Source organism: Zonotrichia leucophrys, chromosome 21 (genome assembly GCF_028769735.1).
Source record: "Zonotrichia leucophrys gambelii isolate GWCS_2022_RI chromosome 21, RI_Zleu_2.0, whole genome shotgun sequence".
Taxonomy (NCBI): domain Eukaryota; kingdom Metazoa; phylum Chordata; class Aves; order Passeriformes; family Passerellidae; genus Zonotrichia; species Zonotrichia leucophrys.
This window is the reverse complement of record NC_088190.1, coordinates 6,014,721-6,031,846: the sequence shown is the minus strand read 5'-3', so window position 1 is coordinate 6,031,846 and position 17,126 is coordinate 6,014,721. Positions and strand designations below refer to the sequence as shown.

The following is a 17,126-nucleotide window of genomic DNA, read 5'->3' as shown; positions in this document are numbered from 1 at the left end:
GGCTGTGGATTCCCAGTTTGGGGATGGTGTGGCTGTGCATTCCCAGTTCAGGGATGGTGTGGCTGTGGATTCCCAGTTTGGGGATGCTCTGGCTGTACATTCCCAGTTTGGGGATGGTCTGGCTGTGGATTCCCAGTTTGGGGATGGTCTGGCTGTGGATTCCCAGTTTGGGGATGGTCTGGCTGTACATTCCCAGTTTGGGGATGGTGTGGCTGTGGATTCCCAGTTTGGGGATGGTGTGGCTGTGCATTCCCAGTTTGAGGATGGTGTCCCTGTGCATTCCCAGTCTGGGGATGGTGTGACTGTGGGTTCCCAGTTTGGGGATGGTGTGGCTGTGGATTCCCAGTTTGGGGATGGTGTGGCTGTGGATTCCCAGTTTGGGGATGGTGTGGCTGTGGATTCCCAGTATGGGGATGGTGTGGCTGTGGATTCCCAGTTCAGGGATGCTCTGGCTGTGCATTCCCAGTTCAAAAATGGTGTGGCTGTGGATTCCCAGTTTGGGGATGGTGTGGCTGTGCATTCCCAGTTTGGGGATGGTGTCCCTGTGCATTCCCAGTTCGGGGCTGGTCTGGCTGTGCATTTCTGGTTTGGGGATGCTCTGACTATGCATTCCCAGCTCTGACTGTGCACTCCCAGCTCTGGCAGTGCATTCCCAGCTCTGGCAGTGCGTTCCCAGTTTGGGGATGGTCTGGCTGTGGATTCCCAGCTCAGGGATGGAGTGGCTGTGCATTCCCAGTTCAGGGATGCTCTGGCAGTGCATTCCCAGCTCTGGCAGTGCATTCCCAGTTTGGGGATGCTCTGACTATGCACTCCCAGCTCTGGCTGGCACTCCCAGCTCCATGGAGTTCTGTTCCCAGGGCTGCAGGAGGTGCTGCCTTTGGGCACAGCCCGTTTCCATCCCAGCCCCTTGCACAGGATGTGAGCGAGGGCTGCTGGAAAAGGCTTCCCACTCTCTGTGTAAACAGAGCTGCGCCTCCAAGGGAAGTGATTTTTCCCTGTGTGTTCCGACAGGGCAGCTTGGTTGGAAAACATCCAGTCAGGATTTTCCTAAGGCTGGAGGTGGGAAAGCTTCAGGCTCTGACTCGGGAAAGGCAGCATCACCTGGAGACGGCTGTGAGGGCTTAGGAAAGGTGTTGGAGCTGGAGGCAGGCTCAGCTTTGGCCCAAATCCAGAGAAAAGCTGGGAAGAGGCCTCTGGGAAGTGCTGGTGTGCTCCAGGGATGTTTCTGCAGGTAGGGGCTTCCTCCTGAGAACATTTCTGGGCTGTCCCCAGCAGCATCCAGGCTGTGCTGCCAGGAGCAGCCAGCTCAGCTTGTGATGGGCTTGGGAAATCCAGGTCAGAATTCCTTTTGAACTCGCCTGCCTGGCTGGATCAAAGCAAAGCAGGGGTGACACATCCACGTGAAAAACGTGGCTCGTGTGGAGCAACCTGCAGCAATCAGGGCTCTTCCTGGCAGGAATTTGCTGTTTCAGGAGCTGCTCTGGACTGTGTTCTCTCCCCCATTTCTATGGCAATCTTTAAATATTTATCTTTGCTTGCTGAACTCCCACTGCAACATCCGTGAGTGAGAATCCTCATTTTCCCCCCATGGGAAACGTGGAGGCACCAGCAATTGGCAATTCCAATGCACTGCATCTCTCCCTGGGTTCCAGACTCCTTTGGAAGCATTTCCCTGCCTCTTTTTGTCTTGTACCTGTGCCAGTTTTATCATAATTTGGGGTTTTGAAGGCTTAAGGTAAGTTGGCAGAGCTGCTTTTATTTATTTGGAGCTTCTCTTTCCAGGCCAGGTTGGATGGGGCTTGGAGCAAATCTGGAAGGTGTCCCTGGAATGGGATGAGCTTTAAGGTCCTTTCTGACCTGAGCCATTCCATGATTTTGACTCCCATTAGAAGAAGATCATCTCTGGTTTGAGTGATTTGGGATTTTCTGGGTGAAAAGATCTCTGATTTGAGGTTTTCTGGGTAAAAAGATCTCGGGTTTGAGGAGTGATTTGGGATTTTCTGGGTGAAAAGATCTCTGATTTGAGATTTTCTGGATAAAAAGATCTCTGGTTTGAGGGATGATTTGGGGTTTTCTGCATAAAAAGCAGCTCAGAAATGTCAGAATCTCTCTGTGAAGTCAGGGTGGCTGTGGGAAGAACTGTCCATCCCCAAACTTCTCACATCAGGGAATCTGGGACACGGATTAATCATTCCAGCTGGGTTTGTGTCACTCTGGAGAGGCTGCAGTGTGATTTATTTGTGCTTTAAAAGAGACTCATGAACCCTTTGGGTGCCGTTATCCTCACGCTGAGCTGCCAGGGAAGGGGCTGGCCCTGGGAATCGCTGCCTTTTCTCGTCCCTGCTATTGGATACACACCAGAATCTTTTACCAGCTGCCCAAAACACCTGCAAGGAGAGAACCCTGAAGCAGCAGCACTGTGGAATTCCTGCCTTCAGTTCCTCTGAGCCACCTTTAATCCGTGCTGCTCTTCCCAGAGCTGCTCTTGGGCCGGGTGTTTCCTCTCCCAGTCCCAGCAGCTGCTGGGAATTCCTGAAAACTCCCAGATTTGGGGTTTTTGCAGACACCTTGGGTCTCAGGAGGGGCACAGGGATGCTGTAGCCTGCTCTGATGCTTTGAGATCCCATGTGTGACAATCAGGGATTTGCCTCATGGTGCTGCTTAATGGTGATGGTTGTGGTGACAAAGGGACACCTTGGGGAGTTCATTTTGTTGTTGAATGGTAGCAATGAACTTGAAATTTGCACAATTTCCCTGAATTTTTGTTTGCTGGTTAATGTAATGTGGATCTGACTGCACTTTTTTGTTGTCTCTTTCTAAGTATTTGATGTTTAAGCCTCCCTAAACAGCCAGGCTTGAGGTGTGGCACAAAGGATGGGAGGGTGGCTCCTGCTTTCCTCAATATCCTTCTGCTTCCCCATGCATTGCCTTTCCCATTAGCTGAGGAATAAGAAAATCCTGTACTGAACAAGAACAAATGCTCTTATTTATTCTGCTCAAATCAGTGGAAAGTGCAGCAAACCCTCCTGCAGCCCATTGGGTGGGTCAGACTCACGGAATCTGTTCCAAATGGGATCCCTGGGTTGCATTTTCCAGTCCTGGCTCAGCTGTGCTTGGGGTTTGCCTGGTGCTTGGTGGGTGCTGTTCCCAGCCCCTCACACCTCTCTGTGCTGAGGTTCCCTCTGCTTTTAATCCCATTTCTCCCTCCTTTCAAGCTCCAAGGGCAGGCAGAGCAATCCTTCCAGTTCTGTAATACCAGGGTGGCACTGCCACCACCCTGGGGCTGCTCTGCCCCTCAGATCCATCCCTTCCCATCTGCTTTAACCCCTCAGAGATTCCAGGCAATCTCTGTTGCTCATTGCCTGCTGTTTGCTGGGAGCTGGTTGGGATTTTCCCCTCTGAGGTGCTGGTTTGGGGGGAGATGTGGAGGGGCAGCTCTGTGAGCAAGGGCAAGCTGTGAATGGCAGTGAGAGGCTGAGACTGACCCTGAGTCACTGCAGACACTGGGAATGCTCATTCCCACCAGGAACACAGGGAATGCTCCCTCCAAGGAGGAGCTGCTGCTCCCACCAGGAAGAAAAGGAAAAAGGAAAGGAAAGGTTTGGGAAGGGAAGGTTTGTAGCCTGCTCTGATGCTTTGAGATCCCATGTGTGCCAATCAGGGATTTGCCCCATGGTGCTGCTTAATGGTGATTGTTGTGGTGACAAAGGGACACCTTGGGGAGTTCATTTTGTTGTTGAATGGTAGCAATGAACTTGAAATTTGCACAATTTCCCTGAATTTTTGTTTGCTGGTTAACGTAATGTGGATCTGACTGCACTTTTTTGTTGTCTCTTTCTTAGTATTTGATGTTTAAGCCTCCCTAAACAGCCAGGCTTGAGGTGTGGCACAAAGGATGGGAGGGTGGCTCCTGCTTTCCTCAATATCCAGAGCTTCTGCTTCCCCATGCATTGCCTTTCCCCTTAGCTGAGGAATAACAAAATCCTGTACTGAACAAGAACAAATGCTCTTATTTATTCTGCTCAAATCAGTGGAAAGTGCAGCAAACCCTCCTGCAGCCCATTGGGTGGGTCAGACTCATGGAATCTGTTCCAAATGCAATCCCTGGGTTGCATTTTCCAGTGCTGGCTCAGCTGTGCTTGGGGTTTGCCTGGTGCTTGGTGGGTGCTGTTCCCAGCCCCTCACACCTCTCTGTGCTGAGGTTCCCTCTGCTTTTAATCCCATTTCTCCCTCCTTTCAAGCTCCAAGGGCAGGCAGAGCAATCCTTCCAGTTCTGTAATACCAGGGTGGCACTGCCACCACCCTGGGGCTGCTCTGCCCCTCAGATCCATCCCTTCCCATCTGCTTTAACCCCTCAGAGATTCCAGGCAATCTCTGTTGCTCATTGCCTGCAGTTTGCTGGGAGCTGGTTGGGATTTTCCCCTCTGAGGTGCTGGTTTGGGGGGAGATTGGAGGGGCAGCTCTGTGAGCAAGGGCAAGCTGTGAATGGCAATGAGAGGCTGAGCACTGATCCTGAGTCACTGCAGGCACTGGGAATGCTCATTCCCACCAGGAACACAGGGAATGCTCCCTCCAAGGAGGAGCTGCTGCTCCCACCAGGAAGGAAAGGAAAAAGGAAAGAAAAAAGGAAAGGAAAGGGAAGAGGAAAGGGGGAAGGGAAGGTTTGGGAAGGGAAGGTTTGGGAAGGGAAGGTTTGGGAAGGTTTGGGAAGGAAAGGAAAAGGAAAAGGAAAAGGAAAAGGAAAAGGAAAGGGAAGGAAAGGAAAGGAAAAGGAAAGGGAAGGGAAAAGGAAAGGGGAAGGGAAAGGGGAAGGGAAAGGGAAGGGAAAGGGAAAGGAAAAGGAAAGGAAAGGAAAGGAAAGGAAAGGAAAGGAAAGGAAAGGAAAGGAAAGGAAAGGAAAGGAAAGGAAAGGAAAGGAAAGGAAAGGAAAGGAAAGGAAAGGAAAGGAAAGGAAAGGAAAGGAAAGGAAAAGGAAAAGGAAAGATGAAAGGGCAAAGGAAAAGGCTGGGGCTGGGCCAGGGGGGTTTGGGTTTTTGGGTTGGAGATCAGCAAAGGCTCTTCCCCAGAGGGTGCTGGCACTGCCCAGGGAATGGTCCCAGCCCTGCCAGAGCTCCAGGACAGGCTGGGATGGTTGGGGTGTCTGTGCAGGGCCAGGGGCTGGGTTTGATCAGGACACTCCCTGGTTCTGTGCAGTCTGGCAGGAGGGGAGCTCCAGGAGAGCAGCCCCAGCTCCACTGCCAGGGAATCCCAGGGCTCACCCTGGCTCCCTGGGATGCCTCAAGGTCAGTCCTGTGCTGTTTCCTCTTTCCCAGCCTTTTTTTTTTTTTTTTTTTTTTTCCAGCACTGCCCTTTGCCTACACCAACACCTCACCATAACCCTTTAGGCTTGGAGGTTCTTCTCTCCACCCCCATTGCACAGCACAGTGAGGGATCCATAGGCTGCAATTGCAGAGCCTGGTGGGTGTCTGCCCTCCTTAATTCACATTTGCTGCTAGAAAAGCCCAGCCATGAATTCCAGCACCTTTGGACTGCACACACTCCAGCACCTCCATGCTGTTTGCTTTTCAGGAATATCACACTTCCCATCACCTTTTTAGGGTTTGATCAGGGCAGCAAAGAATCCTGGAATGGTTTGGGTTGGGAGGGACCTTTAAGCCCACCCAGTGCCACCCCTGCCATGGCAGGGACACCTTCCCCTGTCCCAGGCTGGCCTTGGGCACTGCCAGGGGTCCAGGGGCACCCTGTGCCAGGCCTGGGAAGGATTTATCCCATATATCCCATGGGAACCTCCTGTCTCTCAGTGGTTAAAGTCCTGGTTCAAGTCCCTTCCCGTGTTTCTGGCAGCTCCCTCTGAGCTCTGGGCAGGCAGCAGCTCAGCACAGGGAGCTGCAAACCTCTGCTCCCTGAATCCCCTGCTGCTGAGGCTCTGTTAACCCCAGCCTCTTGTGGCTTTTGTTCTTTACCTGCAAATTCGGGTTACCTGTGGAATGTGGACGGCTGGAATGTTGGAGGCATCGTTTCAGGTTGTGTCTCTGTGGTCAGACCTGGTGTCTGTCTGTGCTGGAAACTCCTTTTGTTCCACCTGAGAGAGGGAAAATACCAAATACCTTCCTTATTGTTTTGAGTGTTTAGCAAACAGATCTGCCTTTAAACCTCCTTTAAAGCCCTGGTGTGATCCAGCCCTGCTCCTGCTGGGGATGGTTCAGCCCTGCCTGGGAGCTTCCATCAAAGGGAATGGCAGGGCTGGGCATGAAGGGGAGCACAGACAGCTTTGGTGTGAGACACAGCCAGGGGCACCCCAAAAGCACCGTTTGGGGGTGTGTGACACTGCTGTGTCCCAAGAGGGCAGCTTGGGGTGCTCATCCCTGCTGGTGTCCATGTGGTGGTGGTGTCCTGGTGTCCTGCTTGCTGACAGGAACATTGCATCAGCCCTGCTGCCCAGTCTGCAGCGTGTCTGAAAGCCCTGGGCATCGATTCCAATCAAACCTTGGCCAGCCAGGCTGCAATAAAATGGGTTTTTTACAGTGTATCTTTCTCTTTTTATGGCTTGAAAGTCAGCAGCCTTGAGCTCAGCTTTGCTTTGGCTGCAAGGTCTGGGGGCTGTTCGTGACTTGTGTGTTTTTGTGGGGAGAGGAAGGTTGTGCTGGTGAATCTGGCCTGAAGAATAACTTGGTTTATTGCAAAAATAAAATTGGCACACCCCTCAACTCCTCCTTTGCCACTGCCCGGGGCTGGGCAGGAGCCAGGTGTGCCCAGGTGGGCAAGAGGGCAATGGCCCCTGGCTGGTCCTGGGATGTGGCACTTGGGGACAGGGTTTGGTGGGGACATTGTTTGGTGGGGACAGGGTTTAATGGGGACATTGTTTAGTGGGGACAGGGTTTGGTGGGGACAGGGTTTGGTGGGGACAGGGTTTAGTGGGGACAGGGTTTGGTGGGGACAGGGTTTGGTGGGGACAGGGTTTGGTGGGGACATTGTTTAGTGGGGACATTGTTTAGTGGGGACAGGGTTAGTGGGGACAGGGTTTGGTGGGGACAGGGTTAGTGGGGACATGTTTAGTGGGGACATTGTTTAGTGGGGACAGGGTTTGGTGGGGACATTGTTTGGTGGGGACATGGTTTGGTGGGGACAGGGTTTGGTGGGGACAGGGTTTGGTGGGGACATTGTTTGGTGGGGACAGGGTTTGGTGGGGACAGGGTTTAGTGGGGACATTGTTTAATGGGGACAGGGTTTGGTGGGGACAGGGTTTGGTGGGGACATTGTTTAGTGGGGACAGGGTTTGGTGGGGACATTGTTTGGTGGGGACAGGGTTTAGTGGGGACAGGGTTTAGTGGGGACATTGTTTGGTGGGGACAGGGTTTGGTGGGGACATTGGTGGGACATGGTTTGGTGGGGACATTGTTTAGTGGGGACAGGGTTTGGTGGGGACAGAGTTTGGTGGGGACATTGTTTATTTGGGACAGGGTTTGGTGGGGACATTGTTTGATGGGGACATTGTTTAGTGGGGACAGGTTTAGTGGGGACATTGTTTATTGGGGACATTGTTTAGTGGGGACATTGTTTGGTGGGGACATTGTTTAGTGGGGACATGGTTTAGTGGGGACATGGTTTGGTGGGGACATTGTTTAGTGGGGACATTGTTTAGTGGGGACATTGTTTAGTGGGGACAGGGTTTAGTGGGGACACTGTTTAGTGGGGACAGGGTTTGGTGGGGACAGGGTTTGGTGGGGACATTGTTTAGTGGGGACAGGGTTTGGTGGGGACATTGTTTAGTGGGGACAGGGTTTGGTGGGGACAGGGTTTAGTGGGGACAGGGTTTAGTGGGGACATTGTTTAGTGGGGACAGGGTTTGGTGGGGACATTGTTTAGTGGGGACAGGGTTTGGTGGGGACAGGGTTTGGTGGGGGCATTGTTTAGTGGGGACATTGTTTAGTGGGGACAGGGTAGTGCTGGGGGAACCATGGACTCAGTGATCCTGTAGGGTTTTTCCAGCCTTACCAATCCCATGGTTCTGTGATGGATGTGTGGGTGCTGCCATGACCATGTCATGATGGAGAACCAGAGGCTGGAGCATGAGCACCCACAGCAGGGGAACCCTGACCTTGGCCTGGCTTCATTTTCCTGAAACTCCATCCTTTGTTCCCACCACAAAACATCCAACCTGATGTGTTGGACCCCAGAGATTGCCTGGGTTCTGTGCACAGCACTGAGGTGAATCCTGGTTGTTCCCAGCTTCTGGAAGTGCTGATGGTTTCTGAAGGAGGTTTTGTCCAGCCCCTGATGGATTTTTGGAAGCAAAGCTCACTTTGCTTTCCCTCTCACTGATTCCTGATCCTGCTGCCCCCTTTGCCTGGTTCAGCAGGAGCAGAAAGGCCTCAAGGATCCTGCTGTGGGATCCAGTAGGTTCAGGTGGGATATTGGGATAAATCCTTCCCTGGCAGGGTGGGCAGCCCTGGCACAGGTGCCCACAGCAGCTGTGGGTGCCCCTGCATCCCTGGCAGTGCCCAAGGCCAGGCTGGACATTGATGTCACTGACATATTTTCATTAAAAATCTTTCTTTAAGATTTTTTCCTCCTGAGAGGCCTCAGGGACAGAATGTAAGCATTGATTATCTGCTGCATGGAATGCTCGGGTGCAGCTGGGATTGGTCTCATTAGGATGTTTATAATTAATGGCCAATCACAGTCAGCTGGCTCGGACAGAGACTCTGAGACAGCTGCTTTTGTTATCATTCTTTTATTTTCTATTCTTAGCCAGCCTTCTGAGATGAGAACTTTTCCTTCTATTCTTTTAGTGTAGTTTTAATGTAATATATAGATCATAAAATAATAAATCAAGACTTCTGAACATGGAGTCAACATCCTCATCTCTTCCCTCACCTGCAAACCCCTGTGGCCATGGTCACACATTGGGGCTTGGAGCCACCTGGGACAGTGGGAGGTGGATGAGCTTTAGGTCCCTCCCAACCCAAACCATTCCATGATTCCTCAGTGCCCCCAAGTTCCCTGAGACTGGAAAGGGACTGGGAGCATCCTCAGCAAAGGCAAGAGAGCTCCAAACCCCAGAGCCAGAGGAGGAGGAGCCCTGACACCTCCATCCTGAGCAGGACAGGGTAGGAAATGCCATTTTCCTGTTCCCCAGATACCTGAGGGCTGCAGGAGCTCCAGCTCTCACCTTTCCTGCAGGACACGTGGGGACAATGGAGACAATGCCTTCCCTGGGCATCCCCCACTGCTGCTCTGCAGAGAATGGATTGAATAAAATCATCCCACAAGCTCCTAATGCAGCCCCTCAGAAAATCAGGAATGAAGAATGAAGGCATCCAGGGTGTTTGGGTGTTTTGTTAACAAACCTTTTCCTGAGATATCTCCACATTTTTCATTTGGTTACTCTGCCTGACCAGCTGGAACTGGGCATTTCCTAGCTGGAAACCCAGTGTTTTGGTAGCAAACCCTTTCTGGAATATCTCCACATTTTTCATTTGGTTATTCTGCCTGGGCAGCTGGAACTGGGCATTTCCTAGCTGGAAACTCAGTGTTTTGGTAGCAAACCCTTTCCTGAGATATCTCCACGTTTTTCATTTGGTTTCTCTGCTCAGGCAGCAGGAACTGGGCATTTCCTAGCTGGAAACTCAGTGTTTTGGTAGCAAACTTTTTCCTGAGCTATCTCCATATTTTTCATTTGGTTATTCTGCCTGGGCAGCTGGAACTGGGCATTTCCTAGCTGCAAACCCAGTGTTTTGGTAGCAAACCCTTTCCTGAGCTATCTCCATGTTTTTCATTTGGTTATTTAATGTAATATATATATAAAATGTAATATATAGATCATAAAATAATAAATCAAGACTTCTGAACATGGAGTCAACATCCTCATCTCTTCCCTCACCTGCAAACCCCTGTGAGCACTAGCTGGAAACTCAGTGTTTTGTTAGCAAACCCTTTCTGGAATATCTCCACATTTTTCATTTGGTTATTCTGCCTGGGCAGCTGGAACTGGGCATTTCCTAGCTGCAAACCCAGTGTTTTGTTAGCAAACCCTTTCCTGAATATCTCCACATTTTTCATTTGGTTATTTAATGTATTATATATATATAATGTAATATATAGATCATAAAATAATAAATTAAGACTTCTGAACATGGAGTCAACATCCTCATCTCTTCCCTCACCTGCAAACCCCTGTGGCCACCGTCACACATTGGGGCTTGGAGCCACCTGGGACAGTGGGAGGTGGATGAGCTTTAGGTCCCTCCCAACCCAAACCATTCCATGATTCCTCAGTGCCCCCAAGTTCCCTGAGACTGGAAAGGGACTGGGAGCATCCTCAGCAAAGGCAGGAGAGCTCCAAACCCCAGAGCCAGAGGAGGAGGAGCCCTGACACCCCCATACCCCAGGCAGGGTAGGAAATGCCATTTTCCTGTTCCCCAGATACCTGGGGGCTGCAGGAGCTCCAGCCCTCACCTTTCCTGCAGGACACGTGGGGACAATGGGGACAATGCCTTCCCTGGGCATCCCCCACTGCTGCTCTGCAGAGAATGGATTGAATAAAATGAATAAAATCATCCCACAAGCTCCTAATGCAGCCCCTCAGAAAATCAGGAATGAAGAATGAAGGCATCCAGGGTGTTTGGGTGTTTTGTTAACAAACCTTTTCCTGAGATATCTCCACATTTTTCATTTGGTTATTCTGCCTGGGCAGCTGGAACTGGGCATTTCCTAGCTGCAAACCCAGTGTTTTGTTAGCAAACCCTTTCTGGAATATCTCCACATTTTTCATTTGGTTATTTAATGTAATATATATATAAAATGTAATATATAGATCATAAAATAATAAATCAAGACTTCTGAACATGGAGTCAACATCCTCATCTCTTCCCTCACCTGCAAACCCCTGTGAGCACTAGCTGGAAACCCAGTGTTTTGGTAGCAAACCCTTTTCCTGAGATATCTCCACATTTTTCATTTGGTTACTCTGCTCAGGCAGTTGGAATTGGGCATTTCCTAGCTGAAAACCCAGAAATTACAGGAGTTTTTTCAGGCTGGTTTTTCAGGTGAGCAGAATTGGGCTGGATTTGGGTCGCTGGCTGTGTTTTCCTCGTGGTTCCATTCTAAATTCCCTTCGTTTGTGCAGATGAACCAGTTTTTGGTGCCTTTGGGAGGTGTCAGGGCTCGTGGGGCTCAGGGAATGCTGTGACATTGTCACAGGCTGTCCTCAGACAATTCCCAGTGTGGCTTTGCTCAGCATTCCTGATCAGGAATTCATGCCAGTAAACCATCCTGAGCACTTTTAAAGAAATGTTTTTTATCCTGCAAAGTTCATCCTCCTATAGCAGATATTGCACCAGGAAGAGCAGCTGCCCTTTTCCTTGGAAAAATCTCAATTTTCCAGCTTTAAAAGCTTCTGTTTGGGGTTATTCTGGGTTTTGGGAGAGTTGAGTTTGCAGATGGAGCAGGATTTGTTTGCTGGGGAAAGCTGAGGTGATAACTGGGGGCCGGCAGAGGGAGCGTGTGAGCCCCAAATCCTCATTTCCTGCTCAGTTTAGGGGATTTCAGGATTATTTATTAAATCCTGAAATTTCAGGATTTCACCCGATTATTGTACCTGAGCAGCTCCTCTTGTGATGCCAGGCAGATTTTGGCAGGTTTGAAACAAATCCAGCTCTTTCAAGGGTGATAATATTGTCCAAAACCGTGGAAATTCTCCAAATCCATGCACCCATAACGAGTGGAGGGGTTGGTGCATGGTGGAGATTTTGGATTTTTCATGGCTTTCTGCAGGGATATTTAATGATTGTGTTTTTTGGTGTGGAAAGGCAAATACAGAACTCGCAGGAATAATTGTATTTTCAGGTTTGTTTTCCATGTGAGCAAAACCAGGCTGGGTTTTGGGTCAGTTGAAGGGTTTTCCTTGTGCTTTCATTATAAACTTCCTGCATATTACTTCATATTTATTGAGATTTCATTACACTTTGGAGCCATTTATTAAATAATAATAATAATAATAATAATAATAACAATAATAATAACAACAATAATATTAACAACAACAATAATAATAACAATAATAACAATATTATTAATAATAATATATTTTAATCTATCATTATTAATTTTATATAATAATATTAATATTATATTAATATTTATATTATATTTAACATTATAATGTATTAATATATATAACTATATATATTATAGTATATATTATATATTATATACTAATATATAATAATATATAATAATATATAATATATAATATAATAATATATATTATAATATATATTTTAGATTATATATTAATATATAATATATTGATATATTAATAGATTAATCATATAATTATAATATATTAATATTAATACATATAATAATATTATATATTATTATATTTAATACTATAATATATAATATATTAATATATATAATTTTATATAATTATATCTGTTATATATTTATATATAACAATATATTTATTATAATATATATTATATATTAATATATAATATATATAAATTATATTATATCATATCATTGTAATATATTAATATTAATATCATAACAATATATATTATTATATTTAATATTATAATATATATTATATTAATATGTAATTTTATATAATACTATATGTTATATATTAATATATATAACAATATATTTATATATATTATATATTATATATTGATATATAATATATTAATATATATTAATATATTATATTATTATAATATATTAATATTAATATCATGTAACAATATTATATATTACTATACAATATAAACAAGCAGGAATCTGGAATAGCCAAGGACCAGCTGGGAGGGATTCCTGGGATTTTGGTGCCTTTTTATTCCAGAAATATCAACCAAAATTCAGCTGCAGTGGGGCAGTTCCAGGCCAATGGGCAGCTGGAAACATTTCTGTCATTTGGATTTTTTTCCTGAAGTCCCTGAACCCACAATTCTAACAGGCAAAACCATCACAGGGAGGAAATGGTGGGATTTTCAACCTTGCAGATGGAATTTAGGAATCCTTTCTTTTCCTGGGTGAAAGAAAAACAATTTTGGGTTGGAAAAAAAGGGAAAGAGCCCTTGGAGCTGCCTGTTGTGCAGGGATAAGGAACATCCATGGTCTCACTCTGCACACACAGGGTGTTGCTCATCCCACAGCTTCCCACAGGCTCTATTTTCTTTTTTTTTTGGACTAAAATCTGCTTTTTTCCCTCATTGTTGAGCTTGCCCAGCAGTTGATTTCCAAAAGGATCAGTTGCAGCTGCTGCAGGTTGGGGAGGACTGGAAATGTGGAAATGTTGTTTTATTTCATGGTGTTTATCCCAATCCTGAATCCTGTGGTTCCCACGGACCTGTCACTCCCTGTGCTGCTGCTTTTATAAAACATCATTCTTCTCCTTGCAAATAGTGCTGCGTTTTCCTCTTTTCACCCCAGAAAAGCTCTCAGGGCTTCTTTTAGAGCAAAACCAGGATCAGGGAAAGCTGCAGTGAAATCCTTGATGGCACAGCTGGGGAGACAAACACAAAAATACTGCAAATGTGGAAAGAATCCTTCCCATAGAGATAAGATTTTTTTTTTTTTTGAAAGGAAAAATGAACCATTTCTGTCTGCTGGAAGAGGATTTTTAATTGAACTGGGGCAGAGAATCAGCCAGAAGTGTGGCTGTCCCCAGAGTGTCCCCTGGAGATGCTGGCACGCAGAAAAAGCCATTCCAAGGTGTGAGGAAGAGTCTGGAGCAGGTTGGACACAGCTGCTGCCTTCCACCCCCAAATCACCCCCAGGGCTCCTGATTGCCAGGTGCAATGAAATCATGAAATAGTGAAATAAGGAAATTCCCCCCCCCCCTCCTCCTCCCTTCTCTCTCTCTCTCTCTCTCTCCTTCCTTCCTTCTCTTCTCTTCTCTTCTCTTCTCCTCTTCTCTTCTCTTCTCTCTCTTCTCTCCTCTCCTCTCCTCTCCTCCCTCTCCTCTCCTCTCCTCTCCTCTCCTCTCCTCTCCTCTCCTCCCTCTCCTCTCCTCTCCCTCTCCTCTCCTCTCCTCTCTCTCCTCTCCTCTCCTCTCCTCTCCCTCTTCTCCTCTCCTCTTCCTCTTCCTCTTCCTTTTCCCTCTTCCAAACCTCCCCTTCCTTTTTCTTTTCTTTTTCCTTTCCTTTCCTTTCCTTTCCTTTCCTTTCCTTTCCTTTCCTTTCCTTTCCTTTCCTTTCCTTTTCTTTTCTTTCTTTCCTTTCCTTTCCTTTCCTTTCCTTTCCTTTCCTTTCCTTTCCTTTCCTTCCTTTCCTTTCCCTTTCCTTTTCCTTTCCTTTTCCTTTCCTTTCCTTTCCTTTCCTTTCCTTTCCTTTCCTTTCCTTTCCTTTCCTTTCCCTTCCCTTTCCTTTTCCTTTTCCTTCCTTTCCTTTTCCCTTTCCCTTTCCCTTTTCCCCTTTCCCTTTCCTTTCCCTTTCTCCCTTTCCCTTTCCCTTTCCCCTTTCCCTTTCCTTTCCCCTTTCCCTTTCCCTTTCCCTTTCCTTTCCCTTTCCTTTCCCTTTCCTTTCCCTTTCCTTTCCCTTTCCTTTCCCTTTCCTTTCCCTTTCCTTTCCCTTTCCTTTCCTTTCCTTTTCCTTTCCCTTTCCTTTTCCTTTCCTTTTCCTTTCCTTTTCCTTTCCTTTCCCTTTCCTTTCCTTTCCTTTCCTTTCCTTTCTTTCCTTTTCCTTTCCTTTCCTTTCCTTTCCTCCTTTCCTTTCCTTTCCTTTTCCTTTCCTTTCCTTTCCTTTCCTTTCCTTTCCTTTCCTTTCCTTTCCTTTCCTTTCTTTCCTTTCCTTTCCTTTCCTTTCTTCTTTCCTTTCCTTTCCTTTCCTTTCCTTTCCTTTCCTTCCCAAACCTTCCCTTCCCAAACCTTCCCTTCCCAAACCTCCCCTCCCCTTTCCTCTTCCCTTTCCTTTTTTCTTTCCTTTTTCCTTTTCTTCCTGGTGGGAGCAGCAGCTCCTCCTTGGAGGGAGCATTCCCTGTGTTCCTGGTGGGAATGAGCATTCCCAGTGACTCACGATCAGTGCTCAGCCTCTCATTGCCATTCACAGCTTGCCCTTGGAGGCTTTTTTTCCCATCAAATCCATAAAAAGAGGAGGGAAAAGGGCAGGTCAAAACCCCTGCAGGTTCAAGCACTTCCTGAAGCAGTTGTGGAGAGGAGGAGGCAGCTCAGGAGGGAGCCACCAGTGCCACCCAGGCCTGAGCTTTGGCACCAGGGGAGGGCCCTGCAGGTAGGAAAAGCTCCTTGGAGCAGGAGGGGATTTGCAGGAGCAGCTTTGGAGCAGTGCTTCAACCCCGTGGGGTTATTTTTTATATAATTAATATATATTTATTTTAATATTCCTCAGCTGTTTGTTCCAGATAATTACTTCAGGAATAAACAGCAGGTTCTTAACTCATTTCAGGAGGGGAGGGAGGGGAAAATGGAAGTGCTCTGGAAGGAGGAGAAGGATTATGAGATGTTTTGGCAGCTCTCAGGAAAGGGCAGGCAGATTCCATCGGCGCCGCGCTCCCGCTGCCCTTGCAGCCCTTCCTGGAGCAGCTGCCACTCCTTGCTGCAGTCCAGGCCGATCCCTGAGCACCCCAAAAGCCTTCCTGCTGCTGGGATAGGCATTTCTGTGGGACAGCAGGTGTCCGATTTTCGGCTGTTTGCATGGCCTGGAAAGGCCCGAGGTGGCCTTGGGGCAGCCCGCGTTTCAAAGGACGAGAAGAGGCTTCAGTTCTTTTCTCGGTCTCGGTGTTTATTAATTGTTTATCTAAAAGATTTTCTCTCGGCCCGACAGAGCTCTGCTCAGCAGCCAGCCATGAGCACACTCCCCTCCCTCCGGGCGGTCACCTATCTTTATACCCAAAGTTACATATACAATATTTATCATTTTTCCCCAATACTTTTCACCCTTATTGCTCAGTGCACTTTTAGTAACAACTAATCTCAAAGTGCCACCATCACCACAGAAGATGGAGGAGAAGAAGAAGAAGAAGAAGGACAGGACACGCCCCAATTCCTCCATCTTACTTCTCTAAACCCCCCTGTACAGAAATCTTAAACCCTGTGTTTCACTCTCTAATTAACTAATCCCTTCACCATTCACCCCGGTGAAACCCTCCTGTCCTCATACAGGTGTCGTCTCCTGTGTAGGATCAAAGTCCAGCCACCAGACACTTCTGGAACATTCCAGGACTGCCGAGCCCCCCAAGGGTGGTCTCGGTGATCCCTCAGTCCTGAGGTGCTGAGATCTCACAAGCAGGGCTCTGGGGTGCAGAACATCATGGAGTGTTTGGGGTTGTGTCGGTGTTTTCAGGGCTCGATCCCATCCCGGAGTTAATTGGATTGCAGCCACTTTGGGATGAGACACAACTGCTTAAATCTCTGGCTTGCAGCTTTTTGAGTGCTCAGAGATTCATTTTAACCCAGGTACAAAGTGGAGCCATTGTGGTGCAAGCAGAGAGCACCTGGAGAGGGAGGATGAGGGAGAAAGCTCCTCTTGCATCACCCAAAAATGCAGGAACGCTCAGTTCTGCTTCTGGAATAACCAGTAAAACCCCAGGTGTGGGATTTCCCCTCATGGATCTGCTGAATAACTGGCAGCAGGAGCTGCTGGGATGCTTTAGCTCTTTCTTGCCAACTGCCTGGGTTCTTTTTCCTTTTTCTGTATTGGAGCAGGGTTTAGGACAGGGCTTTGCTTTACATTCCAGGGGTGGTTATTCCCAGCCCACCCTTCCAAACAAAATCCACACCCATGGCAGGTCAAGCTTGGAGGGTTATTTTGACAGTGAGCTGCCTTTTGGGAGCTGGGTTTATTGCTGGCCCTGTTTTCTTCCAAAAAAGAACACAGCGTGGGTGTGAAAACTCTGAGGATGGTTATTCCTTCTGTTCAAACGTTTAGGAAACAAGGATTTACCAAAGGAGATGCTGTGGAATATTTATAATATTATCAAGTGGCTTGGGAAGAGCAGACAAAACTCAGTGGAGCTTCTCCATCCTCAGATATGCTATTTGGGGCTCCTCCCACTGTTCTAAAGATGATTTTTGGTGTTTTGTGCCTGGGATTTTTGGTGTTTTGTTCCTGCCGTGTTGGGTTATTCCTGAGCCTCCCGAGGACCAAAAAGGGATTTTCTAG

At 47.5% G+C, this 17,126-nt stretch overlaps 1 protein-coding gene across 2 annotated transcripts in view; it reads left to right on the top strand.

Annotated features, from left to right (window-relative positions):
* FBXO42 (F-box protein 42) overlaps positions 1-17,126 on the top strand; it is a 75,421-nt gene that overhangs the window by 3,625 nt on the left and 54,670 nt on the right. The window contains exon 1 of one of the 2 annotated variants that reach the window (XM_064730716.1): positions 1,623-1,735. The exons of the other annotated variant lie outside the window; for it this stretch is intronic. The gene's annotated coding sequence lies outside the window, so the exon portion shown is untranslated. Of the gene's footprint in view, positions 1-1,622; positions 1,736-17,126 lie in introns of those variants that run through there. 2 annotated transcript variants of the gene reach the window in all.